At 40.6% G+C, this 23751-nt stretch overlaps 1 protein-coding gene and 1 long non-coding RNA gene across 2 annotated transcripts in view; both read right to left on the bottom strand.

The window, feature by feature from the left end:
* Window positions 1-23751, bottom strand: part of LOC309495519 (baculoviral IAP repeat-containing protein 2-like) — a gene marked incomplete at its 3' end in the record, with an annotated part of 281365 nt that overhangs the window by 230138 nt on the left and 27476 nt on the right. The gene's annotated exons all lie outside the window — the stretch shown is intronic.
* LOC309495683 lies at window positions 482-22787 on the bottom strand. Its single transcript, XR_014204790.1, has 2 exons — window positions 22753-22787; window positions 482-543 (listed from the first exon to the last, which is right to left on the bottom strand). It is a non-coding gene; the product is annotated as an uncharacterized lncRNA (long non-coding RNA).

Here is a 23751-nt window from a genome sequence, read left to right on the forward strand (position 1 = left end):
TCTTTCTTTCTTTCTTTCTCTTTCTTTCTTTCTCTTACTTTTCTTTCTTTCTTTCTAACTAATCTTTTTACTTTCTTTCTTTCTTTCTTTCTAACTAATCTTTCTTTCTCTTACTTTTCTTTCTTTCTTTCTAACTAATCTTTTTTCTTTCTTTCTTTCTTTCTTTCTTTCTTTCTTTCTTTCTTTCTAACTAATCTTTCTTTCTTTCTTTCTTTCTTTTTCTTACTTTTCTTTCTTTCTTTCTAACTAATCTTTTTTCTTTCTTTCTTTCTTTCTTTCTTTCTTTCTTTCTTTCTTTCTTTCTAACCAATTAATCTTCTTTCTTTCTTTCTTTCTTTCTTTCTTTCTAACTAATTAATCTTTTTTCTTTCTTTCTTTCTTTCTTTCTTTCTTTCTTTCTAACTAATCTTTTTACTTTCTTTCTTTCTAACTAATCTTTCTTTTTTCTTTTTCTTACTTTTCTTTCTTTCTTTCTAACTAATCTTTTCTTTCTTTCTTTCTAACTAATCTTTTTCTTTCTTTCTTTCTTTCTAACTAATCTTTCTTTCTTTCTTTCTAACTAATCTTTTTACTTTCTTTCTTTCTTTCTTTCTTTCTTTCTTTCTAACTAATCTTTTTACTTTCTTTCTTTCTTTCTTTCTTTCTTTCTTTCTTTCTAACTAATCTTTTTACTTTCTTTCTTTCTTTCTTTCTTTCTTTCTTTCTTTCTTTCTTCCCAACTATTATTTCTTTCTAACTAATCTATCAATCTAACTTTAACCTACTTTAAACTTCTAACTTCTTTAAACTTCTTCAAACTCTCTGGTCAGGCTTTCTCAAGCCAACTTAAAGTTTGTCTCAACAAACTTTTTTTTCTAGTTATTATTCTTCTTCTTACTTCTTTTTCTGACCGCAAATTTTGGGACACTAACTCCTCCTAGACCGTTCAAGCTACATACTCCAAACTCGGGTCAGACCTTCATACTGTTCTGACTTGGTGTGCTATATCTTTTCAGACTGGTTTGACTTACGGTTTTCTTAAAAATTAATATTCAAAATCATAAAAATCCCATAGACTTTCATTGCAGACTGCTCAAATTGAGCCAAGACTACGGTAGCCCATTAGTGTACAAGCCAAAATCTCAAATCTAAATTCTCTGAAGCCCTAGACTCAATTAAACTACCATTCTATATCTATCTATCTATCTATCTATCTATCTATCTATCTATCTATCTTCAAACCTTATCTATCCATCTATCTATCTATCTATCTTCAAACCTTATCTATCTATCTATCTATCTATCTATCTATCTATCTATCTTCAAACCATATCTATCTATCTATCTATCTATCTTCAAACGTTTTCTATCTATCTATCTATCTATCTGTCTTTCTTTCTAACTAATCTATCTATCTTTCTAACTAACTTATCGATCTATCTTTCTTTCTTTCTTTCTTTCTTTCTTACTAATCTATCTATCTTTCTAACTAACTTATCTATCTTTCTTTCTTTCTAACTAATCTATCTTTCTAATTAACCTATCTTTCTTTCTTTCTTTCTTTCTTTCTTACTAATCTTTCTATCTTTCTAACTAACTTATCTATCTTTCTTTCATTCTAACTAATCTATCTTTCTAACTAACTTATATTTCTTTCTAACTAATCTATATATCTTTCTAACTAACTTATCTATCTTTTTTCTTTCTTTCTTACTAATCTATCTATCTTTCTAACTAACATATCTATTTTTCTTTCTTACTAATCTATCTATCTTTCTAACTAACTTATCTATCTTTCTTTCTTAACTAATCCATCTTTCTTTCTTTTTAACTAATCTTTCTATCTTTCTAACTAATCTATCTATCTTTCTAACTAACGCATCTTTCTTTCTTAACTAATCTATCTTTTTAACTAACTTATCTATCTATCTTTCTTACTAATCTATGTAACGGAGAGCAGATCACCAGTTGAATGGTGATTAAATCAAATTAATTAATGCAGTCTAAATCTACAAAACCCCTGTCTCGCTCTGACTCAAGCTATTCTCACATTCCAAAGCACTCTCATTTACGACACCTCTGCTGTTTTGAGATTGCTCTGCGCAAGACGTGCAGCCCAAACGGCGCCGAAAAATGGTGTAAATCATTGACTATCTCTCACTCTACATGATCTCTTACGTCTAAACCAACAGAGACCGTCTGTTTATGGCCGGGAGAGCCTCACGCTGACCAATGAGAGCGATCCCGAAAGCACTCCCCCCTAGGGAGTCCCTCGGACACTGATTTACACATAGACACTAATTAACTCTTCACAACAATAAAACAGTGTTGTAGAGACCAGATGCCCGAAACATGTGGTCTGTGCCTAATACATCAATCCAAAGAGCCAAACGCACGCACACACATAAGCCTCACCCGCAGCGACGGGGACAAGAGTTCAGCGGACGGGTATGAACTTTCAAGACGCACTCACATACACACACACAGAAACACACGCAGATCCCACCACGTGGGACCAAAATCCTTGTATGAAATATTTTAAATGTATTTTCTTGATGTGTGTCTGATCCCCTGTCCCAAATATTATGCCTATGTAGTTTGTTGGCCTGTAATCACTCTGTGGTGTCCACAATTACAAGAAATGATGTACCTCCTTGATTTTAGATATTAGAACTGTCATTCGCGATATTGCCGTGTTCCACGAACCCCAACGATGCTGAATCTTTAACACAAAATATCAGAGAATGCATTGTTTTATTAAATACCAGTGTTATTAAGTTATGGACGAATTCATCGTTTCAAAACCCCGCGGAAAAGGAGGCGTATAGACCTCAAAACGTCAGGAGGTGGGCCCATACGTTGTTAAAGACGATTGGCCCACATACGTGAGGGAGGCGTGAGTTTAGCCCTTTAAAATTGCGCGCCCCTTTCCTCTCATGGCAGTCCGCCAGAGAGAAAGAAGACACGCCTCCTTCCCTCAAGGAAGCTCCGCTCGCTTTTATTTTCCTTTTATTTCCAAGTCTTTTCTTAGAACTATCATTACTTCAGTATAGTCTTCTGAAACCAACCCACAAAACCAACTTAAGGCTAAAGATAATCTTTGCTGAGTCTTCGCTCGCTTCAAGTCGCCATAGCAACCAGAACGCTGTGACCACGTGATCCAGGTGTCTTTATCCAACACAGACGAACGCACCCACAAAAGGCCGATCTTTCAAACAGAGTAACGTAGATCTTTTAAATTTGCAATCTGAAGGAAATGCTGTTTAAAGTTGTCTAAATATTACTGAGAAACGTTGGGGTTTTGTGGTGAATGACTAAACTGTTTCTATCCCTCTCTCTAAATTCTCTTTCACACACACAAACATACACGTTCACACACACACACACACACACACACACACATACTCTCACCCACGTGTGCCGAGATAAACACACTACCACGTGCTCACGGAGCGACACACCCACCTTACAAACGCTACCATCTCCACATCTCACACACATACCTAAAATCATTCGTATCTCAACTATTAGTTTCCTCTCGCTGAGTTTCTCTCTCTCTCTCTCTCTCTCCCTCTCTCCCAATCTCTCTCTCTCAAACCTTTTTATTTTGTTGTATTTCTGTATTACGATCGTTATATTGCCTGTTTTGTTTATGCATTTTTACTCCTGCGTGATTTAAAATAATTGTGTAATCGCTAGCCTGTTTAAATAAACTTTGTTAAATCATTTGAATTAAGTTTGCCTGTTTTGTTTCAAATTCTGAGTCCCTGATGAGTGCAGATTTTACCTTATAAGCTCTACGATTGGTTATTCTTAAAAGAAACCTAAAATTGTCTAAAACACGGAGATAATTATCTTCTTTGTGGCCACAAGAAAGTGTTATCTATCAGTGTTAAAGACGCCCGATTTCTGTTCATAAAGTATACATTCTGTCCGCTGGACGGCCAGTCTGCATGGTAAATGAACAAACTCAACTTCTACCTCAAATTCCCCCAAATTGAGTAAATGCTACCCGTCTCTATCAGTGATTATTACAAGTAATTGTGTAATCGCTGATACAAGCCGAGATTTTGACCTATTCCCTAATTTGAATAAATTAATTTATGGAAGCAACAGATGCATATTCACATTGATGAATATTACCGCTAATTTGAGCTAATTAATTCCCCAACACAAAGTCATTGTTGTTACATAAATATTGGTTTTTTGAATGCGGGCACTCTCATACTCAGTTTTGATACAAATTGTGCAATTTGATATTCATGTGTGATTTTTGAAAGTTTAACGTTTTGTGCGCGTTTGAATCTTGTAACGTTACTGAACAAGTATTGAATTACTGAATAAGTCGACTCGAAAAACTGATCAAAGGGCAAAAAGCCATAACCCACCAGTTAAGTCTGGTCGTGGAGAAAAACTGCAGTTACGTTTACAGTATTGTTGCGAGTCCAAAATTAGAGGAAAATAAACATCTCTTTTGCTTGACCGTACATGTAATTCTGTTTTAATACCTGTGTTGGAACAAAGGAGTCCATCAGGCATTGTTACCGGTATTTCTGTAAACCCCGAGAGCAAAGTAAGCTACTCCGGTCAGAAAGAATATATTCTATTGTATGTCGCTAGCAACGACACTTACGGGTTAAACCACTGGCTTTGCTAAACCAGCAAGAAACCCACGTTATAGTTCTGCACAGAACAGAAACAAAAGATCCGCCGTGATCTCTCAAGAATTTATTTGCAGTGTGATTTTTGTGTTTGCAAAAGGTCTGCGTGACCTTTTTAAAGAATTTATTTGCAGTGTGATTTTTGTGTTTGTAAAAGGCCTGCACGCGTGAAATTGCGATTGCTGAAGTCAATCTTACAGGCGTGTATTGTTCTCATGTTTTAAATTTACCACCTCGTGTCTTTGTTCCGCGTAAGCGCAACACTGCCACCGCGTGGTCGACGACGGGGAAAACACCCGTCGGCCATTTCCTTCCGCCTTGATTTTTGGTGATAAAAAATAAATAAATAAATTCGCGGTCGTAAGTATCTAAGACGCTGTTTAAATACATATTTGTATTTACAGCTCGCTAAGTTCGTTTAAAACAACCCTTGTATTTTGGACTGAGACAGTTTATTGTGAATTTAAATTCCCAGAAAGGAAACCGGAAATTATAGGGTGTCTCAATCCAAAAGCACTGATAGTTCACCCGGAAGAGGACAGTGCCCCACGTGGCCACACCCCTCCAGGTCAACTATCCCTCTTCTCCTCAGGGTCACTATACCCTGCTGTGTTTTCCCTTTCTAAATCTACCTTGATGATTCTGTTTGGGTTTATTCCCATTTTAACAATCATCTAATAACAACTTCAATGTTATAGTGATTATTTTATTTTGTTGTTGAAAGCCTTCTATTTCTCTAAAAAGAAAAAAAAAAGAAAAGTAATTTTTTTTTTCCAATCATCATAGCCCCTGAGAAAGACAGAGCCCCCTAGTGGAAGCTCCCTGTCCAAGTCAGCTTTCTACAAATTTACTCCGTTGAATTTCATTCCATAGATGCTGATTTCGAATGATTAGTTTGTAATCATTACAAAATAACTTAAGTGTTGTTTGATTGTTATAAATAACCATTCGAATTCTCTGTTAAGGTACCCCAGGATTATTTGGATTTGATTTTAAGCCAATTTTGAATTAAAAGTTTAAGTGTGTCCAACAGTTAAGGCGAACCGACGAGAGGAAGAGCGCCCCCTAGAGGCTCTATTAAACCACTACAGTGGTCTACCGCACCGCTTCTCCTGTTTCCACCTACATCGAGAAACCGCTAACCTTTTTCTGTTTCACCTTTAACTGACAAGACCATACACCCCTTTAATTCGGGTTTTTCCGCTTCAAGGTTGGTTTAATTTTACTTTGTTTTTATTTATTTTTGTTTTTATTTACATAGAATTATGTACGAACCGACGAGAGGAAGAGCGCCCCCTAGAGGCTCTATTAAACCACTACAGTGGTCTACCGCACCGCTTCTCCTGTTTCCACCTACATCGAGAAACCGCTAACCTTTTTCTGTTTCACCTTTAACTGACAAGACCATACACCCCTTTAATTCGGGTTTTTCCGCTTCAAGGTTGGTTTAATTTTACTTTGTTTTTATTTATTTTTTCTCTCCTCTACGAAGTTTTATTTTGTTAATATTGTTTTACCACATAACCCATTTGGTGTAAGCAAGAAATCTTAATTCACTTTAAAGTCCCTTGTTTCACTCCATGTTGTGGCTCTTAAAGGCAAGAATCTCAGCACTTGCAGTGGACTAGGAAAGTCCCGGTTTGACCTCTGTGGGTGAGTCTCCCGACTGACGTTTCCGACACTGACCGTGCGGTGACCCTTGAGTTTCTCTTACCTCTGCCACGGGCGGCGGCACGCAGTGCGTGACCTCAGCAATCCGGTGCTTCGGAGTGTCAGCCATAAAAACCGACGCAAGAGTCAATTGTTGGGACCGCTGCGCAAACACTAGGCAGACCCTGCCATCGTTCTGTGACGCACTCACCTTTGCATTGCGTTTGGTTGGTTGATATCTCCGGAACTACTAGGATTGTGTTAAAAGTCACCCTGTTTGAGGGGTCGTGTCCGTGAGCAGAGTAACGGAGAATCCAAGGTCACGGCGGCCAGGTGTTCGGGGCGCCAGGAAGGTTGACCGCGCTCGGGGAGGGCCGGCCGGGGCGACCTCCGTCCATTTCAGGTAAGACTAAATCATTTGAAAAAAAAAAGAAAACTCTGCCTCCCACTATAAGCCACATAATCTTAAATATCTCCCCCAAGGCACATCCTTTGTGCTATTAGTGTCCAAATTACAGCTCAGATCAAATCACTGATATTTTTTTGTTTTTGTTTTTGTGTTCAATTTCTGTTTCTTCCTCCCCTTTAACCTGTTAAGCTGCAACGCCACTTTTGAAAAATCCCCAGAAATGACATACCCAAACTGAAACAGATACAGTTCATGAACCCTTTGCACTAAAAGCACAAGTATGATCTCATTTGAAAGCTGACACCTGGTAGTTTATTGTAAATGTAGAATTAATTATTGTCATAATGAAAAAACATTTTTTAAATAGCTTCAAAGTTTTGTAAAGTTATTAGAAATTTGTTTTTATTAAACATATTCATGAAAATAAAATTGAAGTGGGCCCTGGAGCAATCTAGAAATGCACTGCAGCTAAAGCCATATGTGTGACCATGTTATATTTAAAATCTGAAAATGATAAGTCTAAAACTCTGTATTTAGTTAAATGTTTTTCAAGATCATGTCAAATTACTTTATTTTGGGCCTAGCTAGCATGTTAGCTTAGCACACCATCAATACACGACCATTTATGAGATTAAAACCATGTTTGTGCTACAAACGTACTTTATAACGCAAGTGGAGTGTTTTAAATAATCTTCTGTGATCTAATTTGGCTTCAGATTAAAAAAAAAATCTGACAGAAAATATATTTATAGAATTATGTACAATGATAAAGTCTATATCGATTAGCAATACATTATAAATATAATATATTATAAAAATACCTGGCATTGCTTGAAGAACACAGGCAAATCACATATCATTGCAATTATGTTTATTGTTTTCAAAACGTCTGTATCTGCATATTACAGCGATCTCTGTGTTAGCTTTGTGTGTAGCTGCTGCTATCAGTGACGTCCTTGAAGGTCACATGATTATGGCTCTTCTTCATGTTCCATATATGGAGTATTTTTGTGCATATAGCGCCCTCAGGCTATTGGTATGAATTGAAAACACAGCACATCTCAGTAAGAAGCGCTCATAATGATTACATCGACGCATTTGGGTATAAATTCAATAAATATTATTCCTGTCTATAGAAATATGATGTGAATCTATGAGAATATATCAATATTTCTCCAAGTCTGCACATTTTTGAGCTAAAAGTCCTGAGGAACGTTGTTTTGTATAGCACTGTCATGACAACAGCACGGAGTTTTTTTTTCTGAATGGACCAGCTGACGGTCATAATTCATATTAAAGGGATCGATGCATTTTTTCATTTCATAACTCCTGACACAAATTAAGACATAACTGTCACTATAAGTTTCTCAGAATACAATAGTGGTCAAATACTGAAACTTGAGTCTTATATCTTTTTAATGATGTATAGTTTGTCAAAGTATAACATTTAATCTGATAGTAACTTTGAACTAAATAAATAAAAAAACGCTTCAGTGCGCCGACGCACTGGTGAGGGTTAACAGGTTAAATCCTCGCCTACTCGTGCCTTGCATGTTCTGTGGTAACTTGTTTTTCAGTGCACCAACGAGACCCCAAAAAGCTAAGTAATAGAGGGACAACTGAACAGTCTCTATTCCGGGTCCTATGCTGACCCGCCTAACTGTCTAAAGTCAGTTAGCCCAAAGTTCTATAGACGGCATACCGTCCTATAGTTTATTAGCTTCACGACACGATTGCATTGGCCCTTCTTGTGTGTGTGTGTGTTGTGTTTTCTCTCGCCTACAGTGAGTCAACATGTCGCGCTCATCCAGCCCTGCGGCTCACTGGAGTAGCCTAGAAGCGTGGCTGTCCGCCATGACTTCCGGCTGTCTATCCAAAGACTTCGGTGACCCAAAACTCCTGACCCAACAGGAACTGGACAACAACGTGGACCAGATCATGTCCCAGGACCCCACGCAGGCCTACAGTTCAAAAGAATGGAGTCGCCTCATCGGGAGTCTCTCTCACTACCTGGTGTCCCAGGCACGTCTGCTGGAGGAGGACAAAGCCCAGCTGGAAAAGGACAAAGCCAAGCTGGTAAAGGACAAAGCCCAGCTGGAAAAGGACAAAGCCAAGCTGGAAAAGGACACCGCTGGACTAAAGACTCAGCTAAAGGAGGCCTGCAAACAAAAGGAGCTGGCACAACAACAACTGGACGAGCTACTTCTGGGAACTGAGGAGGAAACACACCCGGAACTACAACAGGAAGTGGAAAGACTACAACAGGAAGTGGAAAGATTACAGCAGGCCCTGGAGGACCTGCGTCTGGACACGGACAGGACAGTGGAGGCGGAGAAACAGACTACGGCTGCCCTAAATTCCAAGCTGCTACGTGGAGAGGATCTGCTAGCAAGAGCACGCACAGAATTAACGGACAGAGACGCTAGAGTCAAAGTTTGTGAAACATTTTTGCAGAAAGCCCGAGCTGAAATTGACGAGCTCATCCAACAAAGACATGAGCTTAAGGGCGAGCTGGACATTGTCCACTGTGAACTCAAACATGTGTACGACCTACAAGATAAGCGGGAGGGGGAGACACACACCACCCCGTCTCTCCTTACCCGCGAACCTGCACTTCACAGCCAAACTATTAAAGCTAAAGAAGAAGAGGAAAGCCCACGTCCTGACACTATCTCACCTGCTGGCCCCGTCCCGGAAAGACGAGCCACCAGTCACCGCACAGCCTCTAAAGAACTGGACAAGCTGGCAAGAAACATCCCTACATTCAACCCAAATCCAGCAGGTGGCAACGACGTGCACTCTTATTTAACCGATATTGAATTTCACTTGCAAACTGTGGACAATGTCACGACTTGGGACAAGTTATATCTCCTTCGGACCACTTCTGGGCGCATCGTGAGGAGTTTCCTGGATCGCCAGCCAGAATCCGTTAAAACGAACTATCCATAATTACGACAAGCCCTGATCCGTGAATTCTCTGATCCAGACTCGGACCAAGGCATCATTGCGGCAATGGACCTCAAACAAGCTCGTCTGGAAACGCCGCAAGCCTACTACGAACGTCTGCGGCTCGCCTACTTCGGACCGAGGAATGAGGCACACATGGAAGAGGACGTGAGTTTCAAAACGCTTTTTCTGCGGAATCTCCACCCAAGTCAAAGTGCGCACCTGGGCGTTCTAGTCTGTCCACGGACCCTGTCAATTCAACAGTTACGTGACCTGGCCCACAAAGCGTACGTAAAACAAAAGACTGTGTCTGAAAAACCTGTAAAATACCCCACAGTGTGTGCCGTCGCTGCGCCCGGTCCAGAACTTGCCCTGGAGGGTGCACAGCCTGCCAACTACGAACCCGGCAACAAACAGTCCCGACCGTTCCAAGCCGGCAGAGGACAGCGAAACCGGGGAGGTGTCCGCCCAAGGCCGCAAAATGATCGTTTCGGTGGATCCTGGGACCGGCATCGCTTCCCCCACAACCAAAAAGGCGGAGGCAGCTGGGAAGCCGACCGCAACCCCAGAAGGGGCCGACCCCGATCTCCCCGAACCACAAGCCCAGATCAACGGCCAAGGGACCCATCTCGACATGACAACGGTAAAGTCAAAATGGAGCCCACACCCGACAGAAACAGTGCAGCCACGCCCGAAGAAGCAGAACTCATAAGAGCACTGAGAAATCTTGTCCAAAAGAAACCTCACAAGGAAGACAAAGATAAACCAGACACCGCATGACTAGCCCACAGGCCTGAAACCAATGCTCCTCACGCTGACAGCCCACCTGAAACTATTGTTAAACCTCAGACTGCTGAACTCGCTGTCACATCACAAAATGACAGCTCCACTCACTCCCTCAAACTGACAGCCCCGCAAAACACTGCTGTCAAACCAAAGACTGCTGAACTCGCTGTCACATCACAAAATGACAGCTCCACTCACTCCCTCAAACTGACAGCCCCGCAAAACACTGCTGTCAAACCAAAGACTATCGAACTCGCTGTCACATCACAAAATGACAGCTCCACTCACTCCCTCAAGCTGACAGCCCCGCAAAACACTGTTGTTAAACCTCAGACTATCGAACTCGCTGCTGAATCACCAAATGACAGCTCAACTCACTCCCTCCAGCTGACAGCAACACTTCCTGCACAAGACTGCAGCAGCTCTCACAACAAAATGCCAGACAGCGCTGTCCTAGTAATCTGCACCAACAACGAGACACTAGAGACCTACCCCCACTGCTTGTCAATCAACACCCAAGAGCCCATGCCACAACTCCTGGGCAACCTCATTGAGAGAGGAGTGGCACGAAAACTGTACTTAACCATCACCTTAGAAAAGGAAATGCAGCTCGAAGCCCTGGTGGACACAGGTTCTGACCTAACGCTAATTTCTGCTCAACTATTTCAAAAACTCAAGTGTGAAGCGCAAAGACAAAACCGAACTCTTAAATTCCACACTTGTGAGCTGAACGTGCAGTCATACAGCCAGAACGACATCCAGCTAAAGAACTTAGCTCCCATTCACCTGGTAATCGGTCCTATGAGCGTAGTCCACCCTGTGTATATTTCCCCTGTGAACACTTATCAATTTCTCATAGGCAAGGACCTGCTGGACCGTTTTGAACCCTTGTTGGACTTCAAGCATCTACAAATTTGGGCTCAGGTGCGCGAACCCCTCCCCCTCCAGCCGCACAAATCCATTGAGCCAGAATGCCAAGCCACAAGGATCGTGGAAATTCCCTCAGCCAGACATGAGGATGAAATCCCCACAGCTGTTCAGGGTTCAAGTTCGCTACTCTGCACGTTCAGAACAACGCCAGACTCCGATAATTACTGCCCCCAGGTAAAAACTCCCCTGCAGCTGCAGGACGTAACCGCAACAGACATTATCCTGGCACTATGGGCAGACAACTCAGCTATAAGCTTGTCACTATTCAATGCCATTCTTGAAAAGACTCCAGACCTGCCCTACACCTGTAAACGCACCCGTTTCCCTTTGAACCCAGAACCAACCTCATTGACATCTGCCAAAGGGATCTGTGCCTTGAACTTGACATGGAATCACCGGCACTTGACCCATTACTTCCTGATCCTGGAAGACCCAGCTCACGACGTCTACATTGGAGCAGACATCTTGATTCGCCTCAAGGCTCATGTGGACATGTTTAATGAGGTTGTATGGGCTCCATTGATTTCACTGCCACCTGTTCCCATCAGTCATGACAATCTACTGTCAGGTCAGACCATCCCTGAAGTCTGCACCCTCATCAACGAACAAGGAACAGTCATACCTGCTTACACGAAAGGCGTCGCCGTGCACCTCAACCTGCGACAGGGCCAAACCCTAAACCACACACTGGCTTTCTTCCAACCTTCACCTGAATGTGTAGAACTCGGACTCACCCTCGAAGCCACACCCCTCACTGAAGTGTCATCTCGGGTAGTCTACATTCTGTTCAACAACTGCACAGCAGCTGACATCAACATCCCCAAAGCCTACCGACTGGGATGGCTAGTCAGTAATGACTTTCATGACTTTGAACTGATACTACCCGTAATAGGGCCCATTCCACCTGCACTGATACCTGAGGGACATACTGACAATACATTGTTAACAGCACCCTTCCAATTCATTGCCATCACATCTGTCATGTCGGTAGCCAAACACCGTGTGTGCAGAACAGAGCTGACAGAGGATCAACACCTCACAGTGTACACAGTCTCCCACCAGCCCGTCAGTGAAGCTGACGCACCTGCCGTGCCGGTTGAAACCAACCCGACTGATGACAAACCAACAGAGGAACCATACCAAGGTTTCGAAGTGCAAGTGCAACAAATTCTACAGGATGCTGATGCCCTTCAGGATGATGCAGACCGCCAAAGACTAAAACAAGTCCTATACAAGTTCAAAGAATCATTTGCGAAAGACTCTTTAGACTGTGGTCTGACGGACCTCCACACAGTGCGTATCCCCACGCACCCCGAGGCTCCGCCCACCTTTGTCAAGCAATACAAGATTCCCATCGCCTCACACGAACCGGTGCGGGAAATCATCGAATCAATGCTTGAGAAAAATGTCATTCGAGCCTGCAACAGCACATACTCTGCGCCACTATGGCCCGTTCTCAAGCCTAATGGAAAGTGGAGACCGACCATCGACTATCGCAAATTAAATCAACAGGTGCCATTGTCACGATGGCCCATGACTCAGCTGGAACAGGAAATCCCACAAATCAGAGGAGCCACCATCTTCTCTACACTCGATGTGGCCTCTGGATTCTGGACCATTCCAGTACACCCTGACGACCAACACAAGCTGGCATTCACGTTTGGCAACCGACAGTACACCTTCAACAGGTGTCCGTTCGGATATGCAAACTCACCAGCTGAATTCAACATATTTCTGAACAAAGCATGTCCAGACGCCAGGATGAGAGGTAACCTGATTTACGTCGACGATGTGCTTATGAAAAGCACGACGGTGGCAGACCACCTAAAAGAAATTGACTATGTTTTAAACCAGTTATCTGCTGCCGGCGCCAAAATAGCCCTCCACAAGGGGCAGTGGTGTAAAAGCAAGGTCAATTACGTTGGCTTGCTCATTGGACCCCATGGCATTGAACCACAATCAAACCGTATTCATGCCATCCAAAACATCAAGCCCCCCACTAACGTCTCAGAACTTCGAAGCTTTCTAGGAGTTTGCAACTACTCCCGACAGTTCATCGAAAACTATTCAGACATCGCCAGGCCTTTAACAACTATGTTGAAAAAGGACTGCCCTTTCGTCTGGTCAGATGCTCAAGAACACGCCATGGTAGAACTAAAAAGACATTTATGCACAGCTCCATGCCTTGCTTACCCTGATCCACAAAAAGAATTCCACCTGGAAGCTGGGTTTTCAAACCAATGTCTCAGTGCTGGCCTATACCAACAACATGACCAAGACAAGAAGGTAGTCGCATATGCCAGCAAGACACTTCTCCCTCCAGAATGTAAATTCTCAGACTGCGAAAAAGCTTTGCTCTGTACAGTGTGGGCAATTCAGCGCTTCTCCAACTACATTGGTGCACAGAAAGTCATCATAGAAACATGCCACCAGCCCGTCATGTTCCTCAATAGCCAGCGAATCCGCGACGGCGTTGTCACTAATTCACGCATTGCTACATGGCTAATGGCTCTCCAAGGACGAAACGTCGAGGCAAGATATGCACAAAACCACAAATCCGCTCTAGGTAACGGCTTGGCGGCCTGTCAAAACTGCTCTGACAACTCTCCTGCCGCAACGCTGAACACACCTGAGCCCCAAGAACCACCACTGACCTGCCACAGGTACTTTGACAAGAATGCGTGCGAAGGCATGCCCACAGCCTACGTGGACGGATGCTCCTACAACAGCGAGGGCATCCTAAAAGCAGGTGCAGGGGTACTGTGGGTGAACGACCACCCATGCCCACCACAACACTTCAAGCTAGGCCCCAAGTCATCACAGTATGCAGAAATCGCAGCAATTCTCATAACTCTGCAAATCGCAGCATCAAACAACATCAAAGAACTTCTCATCTGCACAGACTCTAACTATGCCAGACTCAGTTTTGTATGCCATCTCCAGACCTGGAAACAGAATGGTTTCAAAACTGCTAACAACAAGCCTGTAAAACACCAACACCTGTTCCAGGAATGTGATAACATCACAACGACACACGATCTCGCCGTGTACTGGAAAAAGGTAAAAGGACACTCCAAACTCCCAGGCCAAGACAAAGACTTCAATGACCACACTGACGCCCTCGCAAAAGCGGGCGCCCTACACGGTGAACCGTGGAATTCCCCGAAACCCTCACCCACCCCCGACGTAGCAGTGCTAACCAGAAGCAAGAAACCATCACCTGCTACTGCAGCTGCTTCGCAGATGCTGTCACTAACCCCACAAATTTCAAACAACGACCTTGCAGAAATGCAAGCCTCAGACACTGCAATAAAGACTATGATTCTCCACCTCAAAAACCCCTCCCCCAACCCAGTCGCACCGTCTGACACCACTGATAACTCAGATCTCAGACACTTACACAACAGCAGACACATGCTGCGTGTGCGGGACGACATTTTATGGTTTGTCACCGATGACACCACTTCGCCAAAGCTTGTCGTGCCCCGATGTCAAAGGGGGGAGATGATAAACCACGCCCACAACGCACCTTACGCGGGGCACCACGGTACCAGAGCCACGTATGAGACACTTAGACAAGTGGCATACTGGCCAGGTATGCAGCAGGATGTGGCAGAGTATGTGAGAGAATGCCTGGTCTGTTGCCAGTTTCACCCAACAAACCTGACTCACAGAGCCCCGTTGCAACGCAGAGGAATCACATTTCCCTGGTCAGATCTCCAAATTGATTGGGTGGGACCGCTGCCCAGATCGAGCAGAGGTAACAAATACTTTCTCACGGTGGTGTGTCAGTTTACCAAGTGGGTAGAGTGTTTGCCAGCACCTAACGACACCGCCCAAACAACGGCATATCTCCTGATGAACCACATCTTCTCCCGATTCGGGTTGCCACTGAGAGTCAATTCAGATCGAGGTACCCATTTCACCGCAGAGATCATGCAAAAGATCTGGAGAATTCTAGGGGTACAAGCCAAACTTCACATCAGTCACCATCCGATCTCATCCGGACAGGTAGAAAGGTCTAACCGAACGGTGGTCGCCATGTTGAGAAAATATGTGTCGGCTAACCAGAAAGACTGGGATGTGAAACTTCCCCTGGTGCTGATGGCTATCCGAGCCACACCACAGGAATCCACCAGAGTGGCTCCATTTGAACTCATGACTGGGAGGCAGATGACTCTGCCCTTACACCTGTTGTACCAACCAGGAGACAACAACCTCGTCACCGCCTATACTACGTCCCAATATCTGGACGAGCTCCATAGACACTTGAAAACAACTTTCGCTTTCGCTCAGCAACACCTGAAGACCAGCGCTGAAGGCCAGAAAGCCTTTTACGACAAAAAGGCATCACACCAAGAACTCAGTGTGGGCGACAAAGTCCTGTACTACAGTTTCGCCTTGCCACCCAAGCAACTGTCAAAAAAGTTTCTGCCTCACTGGACTGGACCACATGAAATTGTGAACAAACTCTCTCCTGTAGCATACCAGATCCAGCTTAAACGGGGACCAAGAGAACCCGTTCTCAAATGGGTCCACCGAAATCAAATTAAAAGATATGTGGCCCGTAGTAGGGACAGACAAGAAGAGGCCAATACGAACTAAACTCAACCGCCGTCCCTACAGGAAAGAAGACTGTCCCATCCCCCGGGACAACCCTCGCTGACCTATGACCAACACGACACTGCTACACGTGTCAACCTGCTCAACCAAAGCATGTGGATTCAAGTCCCACGAGGAGCCATCCTCCACCTAGATGACCTGGCCTTGTACCACCTCCCAAGTGAAGAGTACCAAGCCGAGCTAGAAATTCCGTCGTTCTTCAAGAACCGCAATTTCACTCTAGATCCCGAACTGGAAGATTGGATTGAAAAAGGGGGGCCACAAGTTATCGACATAGCTCCCCTGGACTCAGCCCTTCAAGCATTGTCCCGACTACCCATTCTGAACACTTCACCTGTGGTACAAACATGGACAGCCGCTGATACCGCACTGTGCATTACCAGCATCCTCGGACACGCCCTAGCTTTGGGTTTGGCCTATATCCTGTACAGAAGGATCAACGCAATTCGAACCTCCACAGCCAAGCTCACAGAGGCAGTCTCCGTCGGCTTCAGGAGAAACCTCCGGAAGGATGACTCCCCACTAGAGCAAGCTGAAGACCTCATCGAGCTCACGCTGCAGTCCTAAGCAACACCCGTGTGCAGCCTCCGCCCATCCATGCACCTGCCATCTGACCGTTGTTACCGTGATGACTCGACTAGGCCCATACACGCCCGGTCGACTCATCAAAAGGGGGAATGTAACGGAGAGCAGATCACCAGTTGCATGGTGATTAAATCAAATTAATTAATGCAGTCTAAATCTACAAAACCCCTGTCTCGCTCTGACTCAAGCTATTCTCACATTCCAAAGCACTCTCATTTACGACACCTCTGCTGTTTTGAGATTGCTCTGCGCAAGACGTGCAGCCCAAACGGCGCCGAAAAATGGTGTAAATCATTGACTATCTCTCACTCTACATGATCTCTTACGTCTAAACCAACAGAGACCGTCTGTTTATGGCCGGGAGAGCCTCACGCTGACCAATGAGAGCGATCCCGAAAGCACTCCCCCCTAGGGAGTCCCTCGGACACTGATTTACACATAGACACTAATTAACTCTTCACAACAATAAAACAGTGTTGTAGAGACCAGATGCCCGAAACATGTGGTCTGTGCCTAATACATCAATCCAAAGAGCCAAACGCACGCACACACATAAGCCTCACCCGCAGCGACGGGGACAAGAGTTCAGCGGACGGGTATGAACTTTCAAGACGCACTCACATACACACACACAGAAACACACGCAGATCCCACCACGTGGGACCAAAATCCTTGTATGAAATATTTTAAATGTATTTTCTTGATGTGTGTCTGATCCCCTGTCCCAAATATTATGCCTATGTAGTTCGTTGGCCTGTAATCACTCTGTGGTGTCCACAATTACAAGAAATGATGTACCTCCTTGATTTTAGATATTAGAACTGTCATTCGCGATATTGCCGTGTTCCACGAACCCCAACGATGCTGAATCTTTAACACAAAATATCAGAGAATGCATTGTTTTATTAAATACCAGTGTTATTAAGTTATGGACGAATTCATCGTTTCAAAACCCCGCGGAAAAGGAGGCGTATAGACCTCAAAACGTCAGGAGGTGGGCCCATACGTTGTTAAAGACGATTGGCCCACATACGTGAGGGAGGCGTGAGTTTAGCCCTTTAAAATTGCGCGCCCCTTTCCTCTCATGGCAGTCCGCCAGAGAGAAAGAAGACACGCCTCCTTCCCTCAAGGAAGCTCCGCTCGCTTTTATTTTCCTTTTATTTCCAAGTCTTTTCTTAGAACTATCATTACTTCAGTATAGTCTTCTGAAACCAACCCACAAAACCAACTTAAGGCTAAAGATAATCTTTGCTGAGTCTTCGCTCGCTTCAAGTCGCCATAGCAACCAGAACGCTGTGACCACGTGATCCAGGTGTCTTTATCCAACACAGACGAACGCACCCACAAAAGGCCGATCTTTCAAACAGAGTAACGTAGATCTTTTAAATTTGCAATCTGAAGGAAATGCTGTTTAAAGTTGTCTAAATATTACTGAGAAACGTTGGGGTTTTGTGGTGAATGACTAAACTGTTTCTATCCCTCTCTCTAAATTCTCTTTCACACACACAAACATACACGTTCACACACACACACACACACACACACACATACTCTCACCCACGTGTGCCGAGATAAACACACTACCACGTGCTCACGGAGCGACACACCCACCTTACAAACGCTACCATCTCCACATCTCACACACATACCTAAAATCATTCGTATCTCAACTATTAGTTTCCTCTCGCTGAGTTTCTCTCTCTCTCTCTCTCCCTCTCTCCCAATCTCTCTCTCTCAAACCTTTTTATTTTGTTGTATTTCTGTATTACGATCGTTATATTGCCTGTTTTGTTTATGCATTTTTACTCCTGCGTGATTTAAAATAATTGTGTAATCGCTAGCCTGTTTAAATAAACTTTGTTAAATCATTTGAATTAAGTTTGCCTGTTTTGTTTCAAATTCTGAGTCCCTGATGAGTGCAGATTTTACCTTATAAGCTCTACGATTGGTTATTCTTAAAAGAAACCTAAAATTGTCTAAAACACGGAGATAATTATCTTCTTTGTGGCCACAAGAAAGTGTTATCTATCAGTGTTAAAGACGCCCGATTTCTGTTCATAAAGTATACATTCTGTCCGCTGGACGGCCAGTCTGCATGGTAAATGAACAAACTCAACTTCTACCTCAAATTCCCCCAAATTGAGTAAATGCTACCCGTCTCTATCAGTGATTATTACAAGTAATTGTGTAATCGCTGATACAAGCCGAGATTTTGACCTATTCCCTAATTTGAATAAATTAATTTATGGAAGCAACAGATGCATATTCACATTGATGAATATTACCGCTAATTTGAGCTAATTAATTCCCCAACACAAAGTCATTGTTGTTACATCTATCTATCTTTCTAACTAACTTATCTATCTTTCTTTCTAACTAATATATCTATCTTTCTAACTAAGTAATCTCTTTCTTTCTTTCTTTCTTTCTTTCTTTCTAACTAATCTATCTATCTTTCTAACTAACTTATCTATCTTTCTTTCTAACTAATCTGTCTATCTTTCTAACTAACTAACTAACTAATCAATCTATCTTTCTTTATTTCTTACTAATCTATCTATCTTTCAAACTAATCTATTTCTTTCTTTCTAACTAATCAGTCTTTCCCTCTTTCTTTCTTTCTTTCTTTCTTTCTTTCTTTCTAACTAATCTTTCTTTCTTTCTAACTAATCCTTCTTTCTTTCTTTCTAACTAATCTTTCTTTCTTTCTTTCTTTCTTTCTAACTAATCTTTCTTTCTAACTAATACTTTCTAACGAATCAATTTAACTAATCTATCTATCTTTTTAACTAACTTATCTATCTTTCTTTCTTACTAATCTATCTATCTTTCTAACTAACTTATCTATCTTTGTTTCTTACTAATCTATCTATCTTTCTAACTAATTTATCTATCTTTATTTATTTCTTACTAATCTATCTATCTTTCTAACTAACTAAATAATCTTTCTTTCTTTCTTTCTTTCTTTCTTTCTTTCTAACTAACTTATCGATCTTTCTTCCTTTCTAACTAATATATCTATCTTTCTAACTAACTTATCTATCTTTCTTTCTTTCTAACTAATCTATCTATCTTTCTAACTAACTAATCTATCTTTCTTTATTTCTAACTAATCTATCTTTCTTTATTTCTAACTAATCTATCTATCTTTCTAACTAATCTATCTCTCTTTCTTTCTAACTAATAGGGGTTTCATCAACTAGTCGACTAGCCGACTAGTCGACTGTCACAACCACTAGTCGGCGCTGTCGGCCCTAATCGACTAGTCGGAAAACAAAATGCCGTCAGGCGCTGAGGTACCTATGCGTCCAAAACGGTCAAGGTCATGGAGTGCAGTGTCGCATTTGGTGCAATATAGATGGACACGCAAAACGGGACACATTCAGAATTAATAAACATTTAGTAAACTACAGAACAGCGCGAGTGGGAAATGGCGCACCTCACACGGGCAGGGCTACGAGAACGGACACTGCACTGGTGATATAAAACACACACACACACAGGTCTGTTAACTTAAGCGATACTTTTAAAGTTGTCTAATATTTTTCTGACTAACAAATTACTGACACAGTAGGCTAAAGGGTAGATTTAAAAAAAGAAAAACGAAATTTAAATAAAGAAAAAACGAAATTTAGGCTAAATAAAACAAATGAAATTTAAATAAAGAAAAAACGAAATTTAAATAAAGAAAAAACGAAATTTAAAAAAGAAAAACGAAATTTAAATAAAGAAAAAACGAAATTTAAATAAAGAAAAACGAAATTAAGTTAAATTAAAAACGAGATTAATTTAAATTAAAAACGAGATTAATTTAGATTGATAATAACGGGTAAAAAGACTAATACATTTTGTTTCTATTATTCTATTTTCCACAATGTCAAAGCAACGCAGCTTAACCGAAAACACAAGCTCAGGCATGCACTTCGGTCCATACAAACTCCACTGTTCTGCACTCTAGCGGTTCGAGCCGCGCCTGAATCGCGTGTCTCACGCAGGCAGTGTGCAAACTCCAACCTGTTAAGCTGAGACGCTTACGCCACGCAGCCAGTGTGTCGCAGGTGATAAAAAAATATAGTGGTTCAGTATAACCCACTAGCGGCGCCAGGATTTTGATTGTAGGTGGGCCTCCAGAAAACTGGATGGGCCAGTTAAAATAAGGCAAAAAAAAAAAAAAAAAAAAAACGGGTTCCCCTTCATCTCCGTCTCAGCGCTTTTCTGGGCACTGAGGACAGCGACTCAGTAGCCTAACAGTTACCTGAATTTAATGCGTAATTAGCATAGGTAAAAAAATGAAATTTCATTTCATTTATTGTTTAGTAAAATTATAGGCCTATTATTTTTAGTTTATTAACAGCAACAACAGCTGTAAAGATGAAGTTGACGATCGCCATATCTCCGTAGTGAACGCGCCTATAGAGAGAAATGCACATCATGGATTACATCTCTGATTATGTAGCCTATTTCTTTTCGTTTTAAATTGTTGAAAAGACATTTCAAGCTTTCTTAAGATATATTTCATGTCTGTGAGGCCTACGCTGAGTTTCGTTAAGTTAGGATGAGAATGAGATGCGCTCCAGTTCACAAGCGGACGCCTCCATGATTAGGCCTATATCGTCTGCTATATTTGCTTCTTGGTTCCAGGCAATTGGTTGATAATTTTTTTTATTAAAATTAAGATACAATTTATACAAAACGAAATTCACTTAAAAAAAGTCTTTCTACAAAACAAAACTTAACTAAGTGGTCAAAATCATGTCTGACCCACGCCATGTCTCTCGATATATTGCGCAGTTCACTTTTCATAATCAACATAGATGAAAAAATAACATTATAATATTTTAACAAATATGAAACTAAATGAGCTTATTTAATGGCTACAACATGTATAGTAGACCTACAGACTCTCTATTTGTACAAAATTGCTGCACATTCATTTTATTCTGAATTTTGCACACATAAGTTGAAAGTCATTTGTTTGTGCATAGCAAAACATATCTGCAACATTTATCAAGTTCACTGATAATTATGCGTGCATTTATTAATTATTATCTTAATGAATAATGAAACAAGGACGAAGCATGTAAACTGCGTTGTTTGTTTAGAATGGAATGGATCGCAAATAGATCCGAACGAAGAAACGTACAAAACCATAGTAGAAAATGGGTGGGCCCAGACTCAATGGTAGCGCCGCGGCTGGTATAAACTACATCAAACTTGTATCGGCCTATATGCTTAAATGATATTTGCTTAAAGATGCAATGAAAAATGCACAGTTAAAACTATATGCAAAAAATATGTCTGATGTTGCGCGTGGTGTGGCAGTTCATAACAAGAATGTTTTAATTACAAGAATGTTTTAAATGAATGCTGCTGTTTTTGTATTAACACAAGAATAACTGATGAATTTATTTATTATGTTATTTCTGAATTTCAAACATACATTTCCAATAATTCACCAGAACTCCTTCCTCTGTCTTCCTTAATAATGCGTTAATGCGTCAATTTAATGAATAAATAATTTAACGACTAGTCGACTAGTCGTCGACTGTTATGCAAAACTAGTCGACTAGCAAAAATCAGTAGTTGTGAAACCCCTACTAACTAATCAATCTTTCTCTCTTTCTTTCTTTCTTGCTTTCTTTCTTTCTTTCTTTCTTGCTTTCTTTCTGTCTTTCTGTCTTTCTTTCTTTCTTTCTTTCTTTCTTTCTTTCATTCTTTCTTTCTAACTAATCTTCTTTCTTTCTCTCTTTCTTTCTTTCTAACTAATCTTCTTTCTTTCTTTCTTTCTAACTAATCTTTTCTTTCTTTCTTTCTTTCTTTCTTTCTTTCTTTCTTTCTTTCTTTCTTTCTTTCTTTCTAACTAATTAATCTTTGTTCTTTCTTTCTTTCTTTCTTTCTTTCTTTCTTTCTTTCTTTCTTTCTTTCTTTCTTTCTCTTTCCTTCTTTCTTTCTAACTAATTAATCTTTTTTCTTTCTTTCTTTCTTTCTTTCTTTCTTTCTTTCTAACTAATCTTTCGTTTTTCTTTTTCTTTCTTTCAAACTAATCTTTCTTTTTTCTTTTTCTTTCTTTCTAACTAATCTTTCTTTTCTTTCTTTCTTTCTTTCTTTCTTTCTTTCTTTCTTTCTTTCTAACTAATCTTTTCTTTCTTTCTTTCTTTCTTTCTTTCTTTCTTTCTTTCTTACTTTCTTTCATTCTTTCTTTCTAACTAATTAATCTTTGTTCTTTCTTTCTTTCTTTCTTTCTTTCTTTCTTTCTTTCTTTCTTTCTTTCTTTCTAACTAATTAATCTTTTTTCTTTCTTTCTTTCTTTCTTTCTTTCTTTCTTTCTAACTTTTTCTTTTTCTTTCTTTCTAACTAATCTTTCTTTTCTTTCTTTCTTTCTTTCTTTCTTTCTTTATTTCTTTCTTTCTTTCTTTCTTTCTTTCTTTCTAACTAATCTTCTTTCTTTCTTTCTTTCTAACTAATCTTTTCTTTCTTTCTTTCTTTCTTTCTTTCTTTCTTTCTTTCTTTCTTTCTTTTTTTCTTTTTCTTTCTTTCTAACTAATCTTTCTTTTTTCTTTTTCTTTCTTTCTAACTAATCTTTCTTTTCTTTCTTTCTTTCTTTCTTTCTTTCTAACTAATCTTTTCTTTCTTTCTTTCTTTCTTTCTTTCTTTCTTTCTTTCTTTCTTTCTTTCTTTCTTTCATTCTTTCTTTCTTTCTAACTAATTAATCTTTGTTCTTTCTTTCTTTCTTTCTCTCTTTTTTCTTTTTCTTTCTTTCTAACTAATCTTTCTTTTTTCTTTTTCTTTCTTTCTAACTAATCTTTCTTTTTTTCTTTCTTTCTTTCTTTCTTTCTTTCTTTCTTTCTTTCTTTCTTTCTTTCTTTCTTTCTTTCTTTCTTTCTTTCTTTCTAACTAATCTTTTCTTTCTTTCTTTCTTTCATTCTTTCTAACTAATTAATCTTTGTTCTTTCTTTCTTTCTTTCTTTCTTTCTTTCTTTCTTTCTCTTTCTTTCTTTCTTTCTTTCTTTCTTTCTAACTAATTAATCTTTTTTCTTTCTTTCTTTCTTTCTAACTAATCTTTCTTTTTTCTTTTTCTTTCTTTCAAACTAATCTTTCTTTTTTCTTTTTCTTTCTTTCTAACTAATCTTTCTTTTCTTTCTTTCTTTCTTTCTTTCTAACTAATCTTCTTTCTTTCTTTCT

Source organism: Leuciscus leuciscus, assembly GCF_965113295.1.
Source record: "Leuciscus leuciscus genome assembly, chromosome: 3".
NCBI classification, from domain to species: Eukaryota; Metazoa; Chordata; class Actinopteri; order Cypriniformes; family Leuciscidae; genus Leuciscus; species Leuciscus leuciscus.